Here is an 18,401-nt window from a genome sequence, read left to right as displayed (position 1 = left end):
TTTTTGTTTTGTTTGTTTTTTTAATCAGAAATCTAGCATAAAACAAGATTACAATATAATTTTTTGTAGGAAATGTACACTAATACTTGAAATTTGTTTTGTTGCTTCTTGGACTTGAAACTCTGTAATCTCTCTGCTAATTTTTTGTTTTGTTGTTGTTTGCTGGTCCTGGGGTTTAAAATCTGGGCCTGGGCTCTGTTCCTGAGCCTCTTTGTGCTCAAGGATAACACTCTACCTCTTGAACCTTAGTGTCACTTCTGGCTTTTTCTGAGTAGTTTATTGAAGAGTCTCACGGAGTCTCCTGTGTGGGCTAGCTTCAAACCACAGTCCTCAGATTTCAGCCTTCTGAGTTGCTAGAATTACAGGTGTGAGCCACAGGCAGCTGGCTCTCTGCTAGTTTTAACAGAGTTACACTGTTTAGATTACAGAATGTTGGTTAAAGTGACCTTTCTAGGGCTTTTCTAGGCTTTCCCTTGTGAGGAGAAAGATCACGACATGTCTGCCTTCTCTTTTTTTAAAATTTTATTTTTATTATTAGTAGTAAGATTTTTTTATTGTGAAAATACCTTACAGAGGGTTACAATTACATGAGCAAGGTAATGAGCACATTTCTTTCAAGCAGTGTTGCCTCCTCCTTTGTTTCCCCTTCCCATCCTTGCCCTCCCATGTCCGTCCATCGTCATCCCCCCCCCACACACAAAGTTTTAAAGTTCGTTTTCGACATAACGACTTGTACATCTCATTGTTGCAATGGGTCCACCTGTATCCCTATTTAAACGATTTGTTTTTTCCTTCCCCTCCACAAATTATACCAACATCAGATACAGTGAAAGCAGGGGTTATACCGTGGGGGAGAGACATACAAAGCAACAAAAAAAATCATCTTATAAATATGTTAAAAAAAATCACAAGAAAGAAAAAAAAGCATTTGAATGCTTATCTTGAGTTCATTTCACCTAACATCACTTTATCTGACCTTTTCTGCTTGTCTCAGACATATACTAGTTATTGCAAATAAGGTTTCTTTGGACCTGGCTTACTTCACTTAATATAATTTTTTCCAAGTCTTTTTCCATTTCCTAACAAATGGGGCAATGTCATTCTTTCTGATGGAGGCATAGAATTCCATTGTGTATATATACCACATTTTCTTGATCCATTCATCTACTGAGGGGCGTCTGGGTTGGTTCCAGATCTTAGCTATGGTAAATAATGCTGCAATAAACATAGTTGTGCTGGTAGCTTTAGTATGGTCCTGTTTGTGATCAATCGAGTAAATGGGCCAAAGTGGGATTGCTGGGTCATAGGGGAGCTTTATGTGGAATCTTTTGAGGAACCTCCACACTGCTTTCCAAAGAGGTTGAACAAGTTTACACTCCCACCAACAGTGCAGTAGGGTTCCCTTCTGTCCACACCCCCTCCAGCATCTGTTGTTATTAGAGTTCTTGATTATAGCCATTGTAACTGGGGTGAGGTGGAATCTCAATGCTGTTTTGATTTGCATTTCTTTTATGGCTAGAGAGGTTGAGCATTTCTTCATGTGTCTATTGGCCATTCTTATTTCCTCTTCAGAGAAGTTTCTCTGTAAGTCTTTAGCCCACTTATTTATCGGGCAGTTGTTTCCTTGAGGATTTGTTGTTGGGGGATTTAATTTTTTGAGTTCCAAGTATATTTTAGATATGAGACCCTTGTCTGTTGTATGGCTAGTGAAGATCTTCTCCCAATCTGTGGGCTTTCTATTGATCTTGCTGGCTATGTCCTTTGCCATGCAGAAGCTCTGCAGTTTCATGCAATCCCATTTGTCCAACCTTTCTTTGATTTGTTGTGTTTCTGGGTCTCTATTAAGAAAATTTTGGCCTGTGCCAAGGAGACCTAGGGTTTCTCCTATCCTGTCCTGTAATGTTTTCAGGGGTCTGCTTTGACTTCGAGGTCTTTGATCCATTTGGAGTTGATTCTGGTGCAGGGTGATATATAGGATCTATCTTTAGTTTTCTACAGGTGATTAACCAATTTTGCCAGCACCATTTACTGAAGAGACTGTCTTCCTTCCATTATATTTTTTTAGCTCCCTTATTGAAGATTAGATGGCTATAGGTCTGTGGGTTCATTTATACAGCTTGGTACTGCCTTGGTACAGACCTGCCTTCTCTTTTGTTCCCAATCATTTGGCTGGCAGGACAGGGTGGAGGTGGAATATGGAAAAATAGGTTTGTTTCTCTGCCTTTCCTCTCTCTCTCTGTTTGAAATGAAGCCTGGACCACTTCAGCCATATACAGGAGAGCCATCAGGGTCTTGTTCACTTCTCTACCTATTCATTTCTACTACTAGGGTCACAGAGCAAAAAATAAAGCAAAAATAAATTAATAAAGTAAAATAAAATGAAGTAAGAGAGAGAGAGAGGGAGCCATCTGAAGAACTTGCTTTATCCTGAGGCTATTGAAGCCAATAAGATCCAGAAAAAGAAGCCTTTCATGTTTGCAATCAGGTTTACTAGAGCTTTGTACTGTGCCTGGAAGCCAAATTTCCAACTAATAAAGCTTTTTACTATTGTTGCATGGTCATTTTCTCCCTTGATCAGATATTGCCCTGCAAGACTACACCTCGCACAATAAAGGCAAGCTGAGAGACATTCTTAGTACTCTCACTCATTTATTTTTTGGAAGAAGCATAAACAGTTAATATTAAAGTATTATTAAAAGTAAAAGGACTAATTTTGTAAAAGATATTTTACTGATAACTGACCTCAGAAGAGGTTCTGACATTCACTGTCAACCACTCAGATATTTATAACCAGCCCATGGAATCCAGCAAAATCTTAACAGTGAACCCAATACCACTCACTGTTCCTGGACAAAGAATCCCCATGCTATTTGCCATATTGTTCATGAGACACTCCACTTGACTTCCTAGGTTTGGAATTACAGAATTACTGAACAGTAAGAGAGAGGAAAATGATTTAAAAAGAAATCTACCATGAATCACATTGCAGTGATGTGGTTAAAATCATGCAATGAATAGAAATAATCACTGTAATACACCATTCTAGAGTTTTCCAAAGCAAATTGAAAGATAAAGGTTCCCTACTATGCACAGTTTAAAAATAGATATCATCTGTTTCTAGACAGAATGTCATGTAAATTCTATGTATAATAACTCTTAAAAATCTCCACCTATTCAGTTTCCCTTGTTGCTCTTAGCAACCATATGAGGTGGCAGGCCATCCAAGGCTATTCTCTTTTTAGAGTACCAATGTTCTTCAGACTGTTCTTCTTATCATCAAAGTCTTATCTTGTATACTTGAAAATGCATATTGAGTCTACAATCACATGGCTGCTTAATGTCTGGGACACGTTCTAAGAAATTCATTGTTAGCCAATTTCATCCTGTGTAATTAGAGTGTACTCAACAAATCTCGGTGGTAAATAGGTCAGCCACTCAACATGGCCTCTCGACATGACCAAAATACACAGGAAATAAGAGATGCATGAGGCTACTTCAGGCATGATGGAGCATATTGCTTTATGGTAATTGTTCTTAGTAGAAAGAGTACACACTCAGATAATGATAAAGATATAGCAACTACATCAACCAATAACATCATCACATAGCATTATCAAGGTGTATGTAATGCATATAATTATATGTGTTACACTTTTTATGTGTTATAGGCATGCAGTAAATTTGTTTACATCAATATCAACATTACCATTATCACCTGAGTCCCAAGTTGTATGATGATGTCACTAGGTGACAGGAATTTTTCAGCTGTGCTGTAATCTTAAGGGACCATCATTGTACCTATGGTCCACCAATAACTGGAATGTTCTCATTCTATGCATGTCTGTAATTTGAATGAAGCCAATAATTTTGGTTTTATAATGTAGATCACAAAAGTAACAGTGTGAAAGTATAGATGTGAAGGACTGAGTGGGAGAAGATGTGAAGGAATGAGTCTAATCAAAGGGCCATGATGTTTAGACAGTAAATAAAAATTGCTCCGTTCATTTTTCCAGATAATCTCATTTATTTCTATGTGTTTATAACCATTTAAACACTGGAAACCTCTAAATTTGTGTTTCTAGGTTAGACTTTTCTCCCATATTCCAACTGGTATATTTGTGTGTGCTTAACCAATTCTTTGAAAAAAATTTCCAGCCTGGATCATGTTGTCTCTCGGCATGAATGGGGCAGATCTTGCAGGCAAACCCTCAGTAGCATCTGCAGATAAACAGGAAGGCTCTGCAGGCACCAGCACAGATGGTCCCTATCAAATCTGCTGTGTTAAAATGTTTCCCACTGATTCTTTACAGAACCTTTTCTCTATTTGTGAAAGGTAGTATGCATAGCTTTGGATTCCAAATTATTTTTGTTCTTTAACATCCCTCAAAACTCAGTTACAAAATTAAGACACCAAGATAAACCAAGTCTTTAAGTAAACACAGTTTACTAGTACATTGATCCATTGTAGACATTAGCCCTTCCAGTGATGAAATATCTACACGGACATGAACACAACCTAGCCTGAGTTTATCTGAAGGTTTTCTTGTTGGTAGTTTGCTTTTTGATTTTTTGTTTTATTGGTTGTGGGGATTGAACTTGGAGTTTGGGCACTGTCTCTAGCTCTTCTGCTCTACCACTTGAGCTACAGTGCCACTTCTGTTTTTCTTTTTGTTTTTCCTAGTGTTTAGTTGGAGGTAAGAATCTCATGGACTTTCCTGCGCTGGCTGGCTTTGAACTGTGACCCTCAGATCTCAGCCTCCTGAGTAGCTAGGATTACAGGAGTGAGCCACTAGCACTGAAGTCATACTAATATGCCAGGGCTTAAACAATAATGGCAAGTCAAGTTTTCCAAAGTAAATAGAGTATGCAAATTTATAAGTGAAATAGTGTTTATCCAGTCATTTTCAGGAAATTGAAGTTTTGCAAATTAAGTCTGCAGAAAAGATGAATATGGAAATAGGAACTTACAATTAAGATAATTAAGGCAAGAAGTCACATTGACATTTACAAGATGCTTTAGCAAACCAATAGCACTTAGTCTCCTTAGTAATCTATGAATGTGAATGCTTTGTTTCCACTGAATTAAACCTTTGTGGAAACTCAGTGGTAATATTTATACACAGACAAGTAGGTTTTCTAAGGTAATTTCTGAGAATATTTCCACAATATAACTTGTAGGAAATACATTTCAATATTTTCCATTCTTGCCTCTATTTCTCATTTGATTTAACCATATAACATATAATAACAAACATTATTACACCAGTGGGAACACTTGTCCATTTATGTGAGGTAGTACTATTTTTTATAAATGGATGTTACAAGTCTTAAAAACACAATGCAACTTCAATCAAACGCCCATTCACTTTTCCTGTATTTTGGAACTTTTGATGAACACAAAGAAAATCGTATTGCCAGCTTATTGTTTCTCCAGTTATATGTCTCATACCCCTAGGCAAAAAACCCACAGGAAAACCTGATAAAAACTTGAAAGAAGATTCTAAGAAGGAAAATGCTGTTAGCTCAACAAAAAATATCGAGTGGATAAATAGCAATATTAGCCAAAAATCTACTGCCCATATAATGGACATGGTGTCTCACTTCCATAATCCTAGCAGGAGGCAGAGACTGAGAAAGTAGCAGTTCAATGCCAGCCTAGGCAACAAATTGGTCACCTACCTTATTGTTAGGTTTTTAAAAAGAGGTAGCTGAGTAAGAACAGCAGCACACAAGTGGTATTCAGGTAGGGGGTAGGTTTATTCAGTAGACCTGCTGGGACCAGGCTGGCAAAAGGCCTGGGAAAGAGAGAGAGCTGGGAAAGAGAAGACAGCTAGAAAAGAGAGCGCTGGGAAAGAGAAGAGAGCTGTGAAAGAGCTGAGAAGGAAAGAGCTGGGAGAGCTAGAAAAGAGAGAAAAGAGCTAGAAAAGAGAGCATCTGGGAAAGGTGTGAAAGAGAGAGCTAGGAAAGAGAAGGGAGCTGGGAAAGAGAAGAGAAGGAAAGAGCTGAGAAAGAGCTAGAAAAGAGCAGAGAGAGGGCATCTGGGCCTGGGCTAGGCCTTATCTAGGGTATGGGCAGAGAAAGGTGTGGCCACATCAAATTCAGATGTGACCTCAGCAGATGCAGATGAGACCTCTTCCAGGTGTCTCAGTTGCCTAGGTAACGCAGGTACTGGGCGAGGTCTGTTTGCCATCCAGGAATGGACCTTACACTTACGACCATATATCTATCAATCGAAAGGTGAGTGTAGCAATCCTGATAGCTATACAGGAGACCCTAGGTAGAAAGATGTGTCCATATTGGCCCCAGCAACTTACCAAAAGGGAATAGAGCAAGGGCTCTGGCTCTGGGTCAAGTGAAAGATAGTGGGTTCAAACCCCAATCATTCACCCATTCATTTACTTATTTATAGTATTTATCAATGCTTTAATCAGTCAGCAATGGATTTCATGTTTTAACTTTTCATATAAAACCTTAATTGTAACAGTGAGATGTACAAGTTGTTATGTCGAAAACTAACTTTACAACTTTGGTGGGGGGGAGGAGGGTTGAGTGGGAGGGCGGGGGAAGGATGGATGGGAAGGGGAAACAAGGGAGGAGGCTACAATGCTTGATAAGAAATGTACTCATTATCTTGCCCATGTAATTGTAACCCCTCTGTACAGTATTTTCACAAAAAAAAAACATTGCCAAATCCAGTACTACTGAAGTAAGATATACAATGATGTTTTTCTTTTTTGAGTTAGTATATATTTGTAATATAGTGAGAGGGTTCATTGTATACGATGTATATGATGTATATATATATATATATATATATATATATATGACTCTATAAGATGTATATTGTGCACTTTGAACGAATTTACCTCCTCCATCATACTTCCTTTCTCCTGTCTTTTTCAAACAGCATTTGGTGGATTTTATTTTCTTGTATTTATACGATATGTATATGTATACATTGTAAGTACAATACATATATACATAGAAGTGTACCCTTAAATATTCTTCAACCCTTGGTATACTCAGAATTTAATGACAAAAATGTGTTAAAATGCTCTGCATCACTGAGGTATACAAAAACATTTTAAGCCTCTTGTAAGCTATAATTACCACATGACATTCTTAAATTATAGCAAACACCTAGGCAGTTAAACAAAAATACAGTTTTATCATCGTATTTTTTTATAAGCTTCAGTTAAAATTGAGAATGTCAGTGACCCCTTTTTTCCCATTGGACCTATAGTTTCTCAACATCATTGTAAATATTTTTCTTCCAGTGTCTTTGGCTTGAGTAACATGTTTTGAACAGGGGCTTCTATTTGCCTGGATGTGTCTGAGATTTAGAAAAAAACCTGAAGCCTCTTCAACACTACCTTTGCCCTAAGTAACTAAGGAGGAAGCTCCCCACTCTGCTCCAGGTAAGAGTCTTAAGTTTCAATTCAACACTACCTTTGCCCTAAGTAACTAAGGAGGACATTCCCCACTCCGCTCCAAGTAAGGGTCTTAAGATTCAAATACAATTTAAAGGTAATTTGAATGACAATTCAAACTGCTCTATTCTTCACCTGTGGTATCAGATGATAAACTCTTTAAAGAACTCTATACTTTTAGCACCAACCTGAACTAATTAGGAGACAATCTTTGATTTTTCCAACCTAAGTCTTTAGTGTGTCCCAAAGAAAAATCAGTACAGTATAGCCATGTTATCACAGATCAGGTTTGGGTTTTTTTTTTGTCTTTAATCTGACTCCAGCACAAATGTAATTTATGTAATTTGTTCCTTATTTATGAGCTGTCAGGATACTCTTGAATATGCTAACAAATATGTAGGAGACAGGATAAAATTCTAAGCCAATGTAAAAGAAGACAAAAGGAAAAGAAGAAAACCCCAAATATGAAGTGGCCTGTATAGAAATTTATTTATTTATTTTTTTACGTTAAGGTCTGACCAAGCTACAGTGGCTATGCTCCACTAGGCTATGACAGTTCCTCTGGTACCCTGGGTGTCTACCATGTCAACATCTCAGCTCAAAAAGGAGAAAAAAGTGGACAGAAAATAAGTCCTTTTGAAACAGGGGATATTCTAGTTACATACATCACTTCAAACTGCCACTGAGTGGCGAGAACACCTCCTGCTGTAGGTGAGAATGAGCAACAGTCCCTCACGCAAGAGGGTCATGAATCCGACTTTTACTCTACTGCTATGAGTGGGGGAAGAATGGTTGAGACTTGAAAAACTTAAACTCTTCCAATGACAGCCTCTTGAAGCCATTATGAGAAGAGCCAGATTACAGCGTTCACCACCTCTATTCATAATCTTAAATATATAGGTCATAAATACTTAGGAACAAGAACAACCTCTTTAGAAATTCTGTTGGCAGAGATTATATTAATGTGAAAGGCAAAAACATTACAAGATTTGAAAAAATGTGTTTGCACATTCCTGAAAGGTGAAAGAACAGCATAGAATACAAGAGAGGCATCAAGATCTGGACACACTAAGGAGAATGACATTCCAAAGAAGGGAGAATGGGTGCAGGGCACTGTGGCTCATACCTATAATTTCAGGAGGCTGAGATCTGAGGACCATGGTTCAAAGCCAGCTTAAGCAGGAAAGTCCATGAAATTCTGACCTCCAATTAACCTCTAAAACACTGGAAGTGGTGCTGTGGCTCAACGTGGAAGAGTACTAGCCTTGGGCAATAAAGCTCAGGGACAAAGCCCCGGCCCAGAGTTCAAGCCCCGTGACTGACCAAAAAAAGAAAAAGAAAAAGAAAAGAAAAAAGAAAAAGCAAAAGAAAAGAGAAGAGAAAAAGAAAAGAAAAGAAGAAGAGAGAATGGATCCATGGATCCATTACTGTTCCTTAGCTCAGTAGCGCCTAATGGCTCAATAGTTGCTAGATGGAAAAATGATCTTCATATGGAAACTTCACTGCATGCGATTATGTATTCAATATAATTAGAATCAAGCTATTCAATTATACTCTCCTTCCATTTTTGTAGCTCCATCCAATGTCAATTTATCTTTATATTGGTTCAAAAGGAATAAACTGTAACACGTGCCTTCCTTATATTCTACTCCATACCCCTTCCACCACCACTACACAGGGGCAGAACATGTGCTGTAGTCCAGCACAAGAACCAGGAAGGTTAATGGGCTACCGAGACAATAAACAAATAAGTCATAATACTTAGGAACAAGAACAACTCTATATATTGGGTAGGGGGTTATAAATCTTTTTAATTAAAATTAAGAGTATATTGAGGTTGAAGAAAACCACAACTGATCTTTGTATCAAGGCTCTGATGAGAAGAGTCAGTATAGTAGGTAATCAGTACCCCCAGAAGGTGTTTCCTTGGGTAGGCTAATTCCTACTATGTGCACATGTGACACATTTTGAAGTATGACAGCTGAATGACCAACACCAAGCCATCTTTCATTAGCTGGAGGACTAAACCATTACACTGGTAAGAAAATGGTCTGAATGACCAACACCAAGCCATCTTTCATTAGCTGGAGGACTAAACCATTACACTGGTAAGAAAATGGTCTGAAATTGGTAAGATTTCTTGGAATTCATCATTAAGATTTTGACAGAGTGAGATTCTTTAAATATTTAAACATTGTATTGAAGAGAAGTTGAACATCCTGAATGCCTCACCTTTCACCTGTTTCTGACTTTCAGTAATCCCAGGTAAGCTCCAGTGTACTTAAGAAATTCTCAACTCGATTTTATCTTTCCATAAAATGGAGTCAGGCTCCTTTAGGCTCCTTTATTCTCCCTCCTGTACATGTGAAATAGTCTACCAAGTGATTTTTTTCATCTATTTTCCTCATAATTTCCAATAAACTTTACAAATTCTGATCTATTCCTTTCTCAACAAACATTCCAGGTACTATAAAAGGTGCTCAAAACTTTTTTTTTTCTTTTTGTATTGAGACGCACTGGCTTCTTCATTGGACCCATAAGATAAACAAGATAAAGACTAGGTAACTCAGAGTTTCCATTTTGGAAAATCTTGACTATGTCCTTAGTCCTGAACCAATCTCTCCTTCAGGCACTTCACAGCCATGTTGGGAATCCAGGAAGGGGACCCGAATCATCTGCCAGGTGTCAATGACTCATGTTATAACAAAGCTTCCTCTTAACCATGGTAAGGTAAACGAAATAGGTAGGTTTAATTAGGTTGCTGATGAAGAGAACACCACATGGTATTCAGGCAGAAGACAGAAAATTTTTTTACTGAACTGCTGCCGGCACCAAGCACGGTAGAAAGGCGTGGCCAAAAAGGACAACCCACCCAGGGATCAGGACTTATCTAGGTTAGGATTGGAATCTGTGTGGCCAGGTGGGGGGAAGTTGTGGCCACAATGGATCTGAATGTGACCTCAGGACCTGGGACTCCTCCCACCCCCCAACCAATGGGAGGCATGACCAGAAGGTGGCCCAGTATGTGACCTTGGAGGAGGGGGAGGTAACTGCTTCCTGGTGAGGCAGGCAGACCTTACAATCATCTCGAGAAATGTATTGTCAGACCACCTGACCACTTCTGGTTGTACACGTGACCTGAAATTGTTCTATGTAAACCTCTCTCATCCACTGCCCCCAATTGTCCCTAAGATTTGCTTTAATTTAACCTAAGACAAACATCTGTACCCCTGGGAGACAAGTGAAGATGGTGGAAATGCACTGAAGTGCAACCTTTCTGGGGCTACCATACAGTAAGTCTCCTTTCTGTGCCCTTCACCATGTGTCTTTATTTAGTGTAAATTGTGGGAAAATCCAAACTGTGAAAGGATTGGGAATTAGGAATGCCTTCTCCCAACATATTCTCAGGACACTGAGAGTTTCCTGGAGAGTTCAATCAGTCCAGGCTTAAGGGAACACTGAGAGTTTCCTGGAGAGTTCAATCAGTCCAGGCTTAAGGGAATTCAGATTTCTATCCTGGGTGTGGGCTCCACCCTAAACTATGGGACCCTGAAGGTAGACTTAGATTTGTGTAAATTGTAAGCTGTATACAAAATATTGTCACCTGTTGAAGTTTGTGTAAGGCCCGCTCCTGGGTGGCTAGCAGACTCCACCCTCCTCGCAGCAAAGTCTCCACCCAGTACCTGCGTTACCTAGGCAACTGGGACACCTGGAAGAGGTCACATCTGCATCTGCTGAGGTCACATCTGAATTTGATGTGGCCACACCTTACTCCACCCATACCCTAGATAAGGCCTTGCGTAGGCCCAGACGCTCTCTCTCTGCTCTTTTCTAGCTCTTTCTCAGCTCTTTCCTTCTCTTCTCTTTCCCAGCTCCCTTCTCTTTCCTAGCTCTCTCTTTCACAACTTTCCCAGACGCTCTCTTTTCTACCTCTTTTCTCCCTCTTTCCCAGCTCTCTCTCTTTTCCAGCTCTCCCAGCTCTCTTTCCCAGGCCTTTCCCCACCACGTGGAGGACCAAGATGGCCTGGTGCCAGCCGGAACGATGAATAAACCTACCCCTTACCTGAATACCACACGTGCGTGGTGCTGTTCTTACTCGGCCACCTCTTTTAAAAACCTAACAGTTTGTACATTACTTCCTGCACAAATCCAATAAACACCTTGGTGAATGGAACCTTGGGATCTGAAGCTAGCTGGAGGCTCCAGGTCCCCTGGCACCCCAAACCTCAGTTCCATGGTCCGGTCTCCATTACCTTGCTCCTTGTAGGTTAAGAGGCACACAATGGGCTGTAGCAGAAGAGTGGCTGGACTTGATATGAAGGACTCCTAGAATTTGGGCTGGGATCTAAAAGCCTGGTTTCAGTACTTCCAATTGACTGTACATTAAGTCCAGATATGGTTCTTACAATGTGGTCCCAAGATCAGCTGCACCACTGGGAAATTTGTGAGCAAGGCAAAATCTCACCCTTTACCTCAGCCCAAACCTACAAAATCAAAATCTCCAAGGATGAGGCCTAGTAAACTGTGCTTTTAAAAAGCCTCTAGGGAATTCAGATGTGTGCTCACATTTCATCAGTGCTACCCGGAACCAGCTAACTTAAATGGATGAGTGGGGTTTGAAGAGATGGGAAAGAACTATGGAAGGGGTGACAGTTATCAAGATGCACTGTACTAAAAAATTGAACCTTTTTCCAACTACTTAAATGGTATAATATAAATAGTAAAATGCAAAAAAAAGATAGAAAATTACTGTTAGAAGTGGGTACATATGTTAATACTGTCTGCTTCTTGTTTCCCAGAATCATCTAATCTATGCCTCTTCCCTCAGAACATCTTGTCAATTTCCAAACACTCTGTACCCTTTCACACTTCAGAGCTTTGGCATTTTCTGTGCCCAAAATGCTATTTCTATTCTTCTATGTCTGGTCAATGCATCAAATCCTTAAGTGGGATATAAATATGCGTATGCTCATCCTTCAGCACCCAGCTCAAATATCACCCCTACTGCAAAACTTCCTGTGACTCCCAGATTTAGTCATTCCTTCCTCCAAATATTTTGTTAGAGTTGTTTTTGCCTAATGGAAGATTGACTTTTTTATTATGATGATTATGAACATACTGTACAGAGGAGTTACAATTACATGGGTAAGATAATGATTACATTTCTTATCAAGCATTGTTGCCTCCTCCTTTGTTTCCCCTTCCTATCCCTTCCCCTCTCCCCCTCTTGTCCCCTATAACTCCCCCCCCCCCGCAAAGTTGTAAAGTTTGTTTTTCAACATAACGACTTGTACATCTCATTGTTGGTATAATTTGTGGAGGGGAAGGGAAAAAACAAATCGTTTAAATAGGGATACAGGTGGACCCATTGCAACAATGGGAAGATCAGTTCTTAAGGGCCCATCTCCAATGTGTCTTTTAAAAGTACTTGGATTATACTGAATGCTTTCATTAAGACATTTTTAAGTAAGATATTTGGTGATATAACGTGTTCCTGCTCCTATTTTTCCCTCTTTCTTTTAACTGAAGATAAATCTTCCTGAAAAAGTCCTTTCTTCTTCCTCCTCAGGTTTGGGGGTGAGGGTCACAAGAAGAGGAGGTTGAAGATCATGATCCCCTTCAGTCATAACACACTCAGAAATCCACAGAACATATCTTATTCATGCACCAAAAATTGAGAGTCTTGATTTAAATCCAGAATCAAGTTGACATTCTAAAAATAGTTTCTAATATTTGAAGAATTAGATTTTTATTTGTATTAATATATGAGAAGGGCTGAAAAATCATTATTTAATACATTTTAGAAAATATGTAATTCTATTTACTTATGTCTAAAAAGTGATTGATTTGTTCTGTAGAAGTAACCCATGTCAGATTTATCATGTTTTCTATTGTATTGACTGCAGAATATTATGCACTTACTTTTTTACTTACCTTTGTTAAGAATAAATTTACAGGAGATATTTTATAATTTTTGACCTTAATGTTTAGGTAGTTTCAATTAGTTTTATGGCCAGACTGCACTGTAGTTCTGTGTGTGCTTTGAGCTTGCATAATAACAGAATTATTAATTCCAAGATTGAGCATGTTCATCCACTTCATAAATGAACGACCTTTTTTTTTTCCTTTAAACTCTAAAATATTATTTGCCGCAAGAAATTAAAACCAATGAGTACTGGGAAAGCTAAGAGCAAAAGGTTTTGTGATTCTAGATGTTACATCTGTTACATCTATAGAGTTAAACCTGTAGTTTTCCATCCTTACTGTGGTAAGAGTGGTAACTAAGTAAATACTTAGCTGATAGGAATTTATGTTTTCTGCTTTCTCCCCTAATCCTTACCTGTCACGTCCATCAAGGCCTACTTCTTATGGGTCAAATACTTTGCAAAGAGCATAAGGGGACATGGAAGCTTCAGCTACCTTCTTGAACTTAGGTGTTTTGTAAAGTATGGACAAGCATGCAAAAAATAATAGCAGAACAAGGCTAGATAAGAATGTAGTATTACCCACTACAAATCTGAATGTTGGATAAAGTTGTCAGAGAAGATTAGCTATTTTTATATTTAGCTCAGGCCCTTGAGGAAGCCTTCAATTGGAAGTGTTATATACAATCAAGGAAAAGAGTGAAACAGACTATTTGGAAGTGACCACATCAGGAATCCTTCCCTTAAGCCTCTTCTAATCCCTTAAGCAGTTCTCTGAAGTACTGGCATCCAATCTGTAATGGAGATATTGTACTTTTACAATTGGATTGTACTCGCAAAGGTAGGAAATGCCTTTAATTCATCTTTCTGAGGCTAAGGAAGTCTGGAAAATTACACACTGTATCCTCAAAGTACTCTTGTTAAACAAATAAGCTGAAAAATCCATCATTCAGAAAGATTTCGTTGCTAACACAGAAAAAGCAATTTTATGTGAGGTCATGTACTCATTTAAATTATATAGCTTAAATAAAGCCTGAGAAGGAAAAGTACTTTTCTTCTGAAAATATGCGCCATAATGTGTGTTCCAATGATTTTCTTTGCAGGTGGGAAAGCCCATTGAACAGTTCTTTGCTTCTGAAACTACCATTTAATTCAATGACTAATGCTTTCCTTTGACTGAGAAGTATTCATTGAGGGATGCTTGGCATATGTATTTATTCGATACAGAGTTTGCTAAAGAATTAAATACTTTTAGAACCCTATTATCAAACAAAACAGACTCTAATTTTGAGCCCAGAACTTTAATCTCTCCCTCAATCACAGTTTAAAAGGGTAGCAAAGAAAGGCCAAGTCATAGCAAGCTATCCAACCAAAATTGAAGACTCTTACTGCTGCTTAAAGATTGACCAAATAACAATAAATCCCAGCAAACTGATTTTAAGTTAGTTTTCATAGCTACATATCTAAATGTGCTTATTTTTAAAAATGTACTTACATTTAGTGGCAGTTACTATTAACAGTACATGGAAATCTATAGTTCTAAGATAATTTAGAATGTGGACATTAATTTACCAGGTGATTAGTTTTTAATAACCTTTTCCCATTTTGTATTTAAATATGATTAACAATTTTGACTGGAGCTCCCCTTCTATCTCATTCTCAGTTCTCACAGGTACTAACAAAATAACATCCAGACAATAGATACTGTGGACAGTCTAAAACAAAGAGCCTGGAAACACTTGCCTAGAATATGAATCACACACATAATGCTGAGAGGACAGATCACCTCTTAGTAATGAGCAAGAAAATTGATGGAAATGGTACTGATACCTCAGGTTATCAAAGGGGAGAAGGAAATCTACCTGTATCTGCCCAACTACATTCAAATAAATCTTCAAATGACAGAATCCAGTAGCAGTTAAAGCACCCGCAAGCTATAGAACTAACAGTAAAGATAGGTGAAATCGCTAATGTTAATTTTTCTGCAACTGTCACCTGAGAGTTTCAGTCTAAGATCCTTGAGCCTTCAAATGTGGACTTGTATCAGAAGCTTCAGAGGGCTTCAGGTCTTCAACCTTTTATTTGGGATATGTATTGATCTCTCTTAATGGAGGCTTCCAGCTTCTTGGAATGAGTACTACTTGTTTCCCTGGCTCTCCAAATTTCCCTGCCAGATAGCCATTTCAGAACATCTCAGCCCATGATTATGGAAGCCAATCTCACAAATACCCCTTTTTAATTACACATATTCTATTTGTTCTGCTCTCTGAAGATCCCTAATACAACACCTAATCAAAGACATATTGAAAAGGATGGTGAAGCCTTGGGAAACCAGTAACAGAGCTGAGAATAAAGTGTAAACTTGATAAATAGTACCTCTGACCATGGAAGAAGATGACTGCTGTCAAAACTATAGAGCACCTGGTTGTAAGATAAGCATCCTGATAAGCATTATTCCTTACTCTTCTTTCCCTCCAACTATCTACTGGAGCTTCTTACTGCCTAGCTGATGCTCTGGAGGTCCTCCTTTGGAGATGCGCAGAAAGGCAGGAAATGATGGAGTATGGACTTGAATGGTGACTGACAGAGAATAGGCAGCACACAAGAACAGTACCCACCATCCCCACATAAAAGTATTTACTACACAAGATATTCTAGGGAACCAGAACCCAGGGACTCACAAGAGAGGAAAGATGGGTACTTTCCTTCTTAGTGTTTTCATCCTATTTGGAGGAGATAGATAGTAAAATAATAAACATACAAGTGTTATGAAGAAAATAAGAAGTACCACCACTACTGTGTGGTAGACAGGGAAGTGTACATCAATAGTAGTTGAATTCTTCCATGATTACCCTTTAGGTGAGGGTAACTGGGGAAAATCTCTCAGATGACAGTAGAGCTTAAAATTAATAAGAAACTAGGCTAAAAGCCAAGTGACGACTGTTCAGAGATCAACAAGGACAGAGTGTAAATATTCTGAGGTAGAAACTTTACTGATTCAAGGGTAGGACAAGAGGTCAGGATGCTAGAGCATGTAAAGGACTGGGGGAGGAAGATAAAGTAGGAATGGCAAATACAGACACAATCATAAGGGATTTTGTAAGCTAGGCAAGGAGTTTGTTTTATCCTAATGCAATATAAGAGTTTTAGGCTGAACATGGTGAGCTGGTATAGGTGGATTATGACACAACAGCTTTCTAATTGTACCATACATTTTTCACAATTCTATAAAAGATAAACTGAAGTGGGACAGAGTGAAAATGTCCCATAGTAGTTTGCGATTGCCTTGACCAGAGTTTTCAAATCAAGAAGACATAGATGGTGTTTTTGGTGGCCCTGTTTAGAACAAAATGAATATCAGATCCAAGATTGGCTGGCTGGCAGCCCATGGGTCATTTCAAGCTAATCGCTCTGCATCTGGATTATACTCCTCTGAATCGAGGACTAGAGGATAAGAAGAGGATTAAATAGTTGGTGGTGTGAGAATAGATTAGTGATAAAGAACAGACATGCAATGAGAAATAAGAGTAGCACATCCTGAGAGGGACTTGGGTTTCTAATAATAACTCATATATAGAAATCATTCTCTTAAACTTCTCTGAAGAAGATAGAAGGATGGCTAATAGACATATGAAGAAATGCTCAACCTCCCCAGCCATAAAAGAAATGCAAATCAAAACAACATTGAGATACCACCTCACCCCAGTTAGAATGGCTATAATCAAGAACTCTAACAACAACAGATGCTGGAGGGGATGTGGACAGAAGGGAACCTTACGTCATTGTTGGTGAGAGTGTAAACTTGCTCAACCACTTTGGAAAGCAGTATGGAGGTTCCTCAAAAGACTTCACATAGAGCTCCCCTATGACCCAGCAATCCCACTTTTGGGCATTTACCCAAATGTTTACAAACAAGACCACACTAAAGCTACCAGAACAACTATGTTTATTGCAACATTATTTCCCATACCTAAGATTTGGAACCAACCCAGATTCCCCTCAGTAGATGAATGGATCAAGAAAATGTGGTATATATACACAATGGAATTCTATGCCTCCATCAGAAAGAATGACATTTCCCCATTTGTTAGGAAATGGAAAGGTTTGGAAAAAATTATATTAAGTGAAGTAAGCCAGGCCCAAAGAAACATAGGTCCCATGGTTTCCCTTATTTGCAATATCTAGTATATGTATGAGTCAAGCAGAAAAGGTCAGATAATGTGATGTTAGGAAAATGAACCCTTAGATATATATATATTTAAATGGTTTTTTTCTTTCATGCATTTGTTTCTAACGCATTTATAATATTATTTCTTTGTTGCTTTGTATGTCCCTCCCCCACAGTATAACCCCTGCTTTCACTATATTTGATGTCAGTATAATTTGTGGAGGAGAAGGGGAAAAACAAGTCGTTTAAATAAGGATACAGGTGGACCCGTTGCAACAATGAGAAGTACAAGTTGTCATGTCAAAAACGAACTTTACAACTTTGGTGGGGGACAGGGGGATGCTGGGAAGGGATCTGAAGGGTAAACAAAGGAGGAGGCTGCAATGCTTGATAAGAAATGTACTCATTATCTTGCCCATGTAATTGTAACCCCTCTGTACAGTATGTTCACAATAAACAAAAATCATTACTCTTAACACTTCTAATTAAGGCAGTCTTTGAGTCCTCACTAGCACCAGAGTTTGACAAGCACATTACATATTTTGAGGTTTCATTTAGAGACATCTTGTTCATACATCAGGAGTGATAAAAATTTGCTCTGATAATTGAATAACATTTCTCATTGCCTTTACATTTCCTTCATGAAGTGGGTGGAATTCTGTTTTGCATTATCCAAAACCAGGAATGATAGAACACTCACTCTCTAGAGCATTGTAGATTGCCATGGTAAAGAGGAAAAGCATTCTGGAAGTTCTTCCTTCTATCAGCAGTTAAAGGCTATGATCATAATTCACTGATAGAATGTGGCTCAACCCAAAAATAAGGATACCAGATTCTTTTAAGCACAAGAAAGAAAACAGGAAGTGTTTGGCTCATATC

The sequence above is a fragment of the Dipodomys merriami genome, unplaced genomic scaffold (assembly GCF_024711535.1).
Source record: "Dipodomys merriami isolate MVZ:Mamm:240054 unplaced genomic scaffold, mDipMer1.0.p SCAF_4, whole genome shotgun sequence".
Lineage (NCBI taxonomy): Eukaryota > Metazoa > Chordata > Mammalia > Rodentia > Heteromyidae > Dipodomys > Dipodomys merriami.
This window is presented reverse-complemented; position numbering follows the sequence as displayed.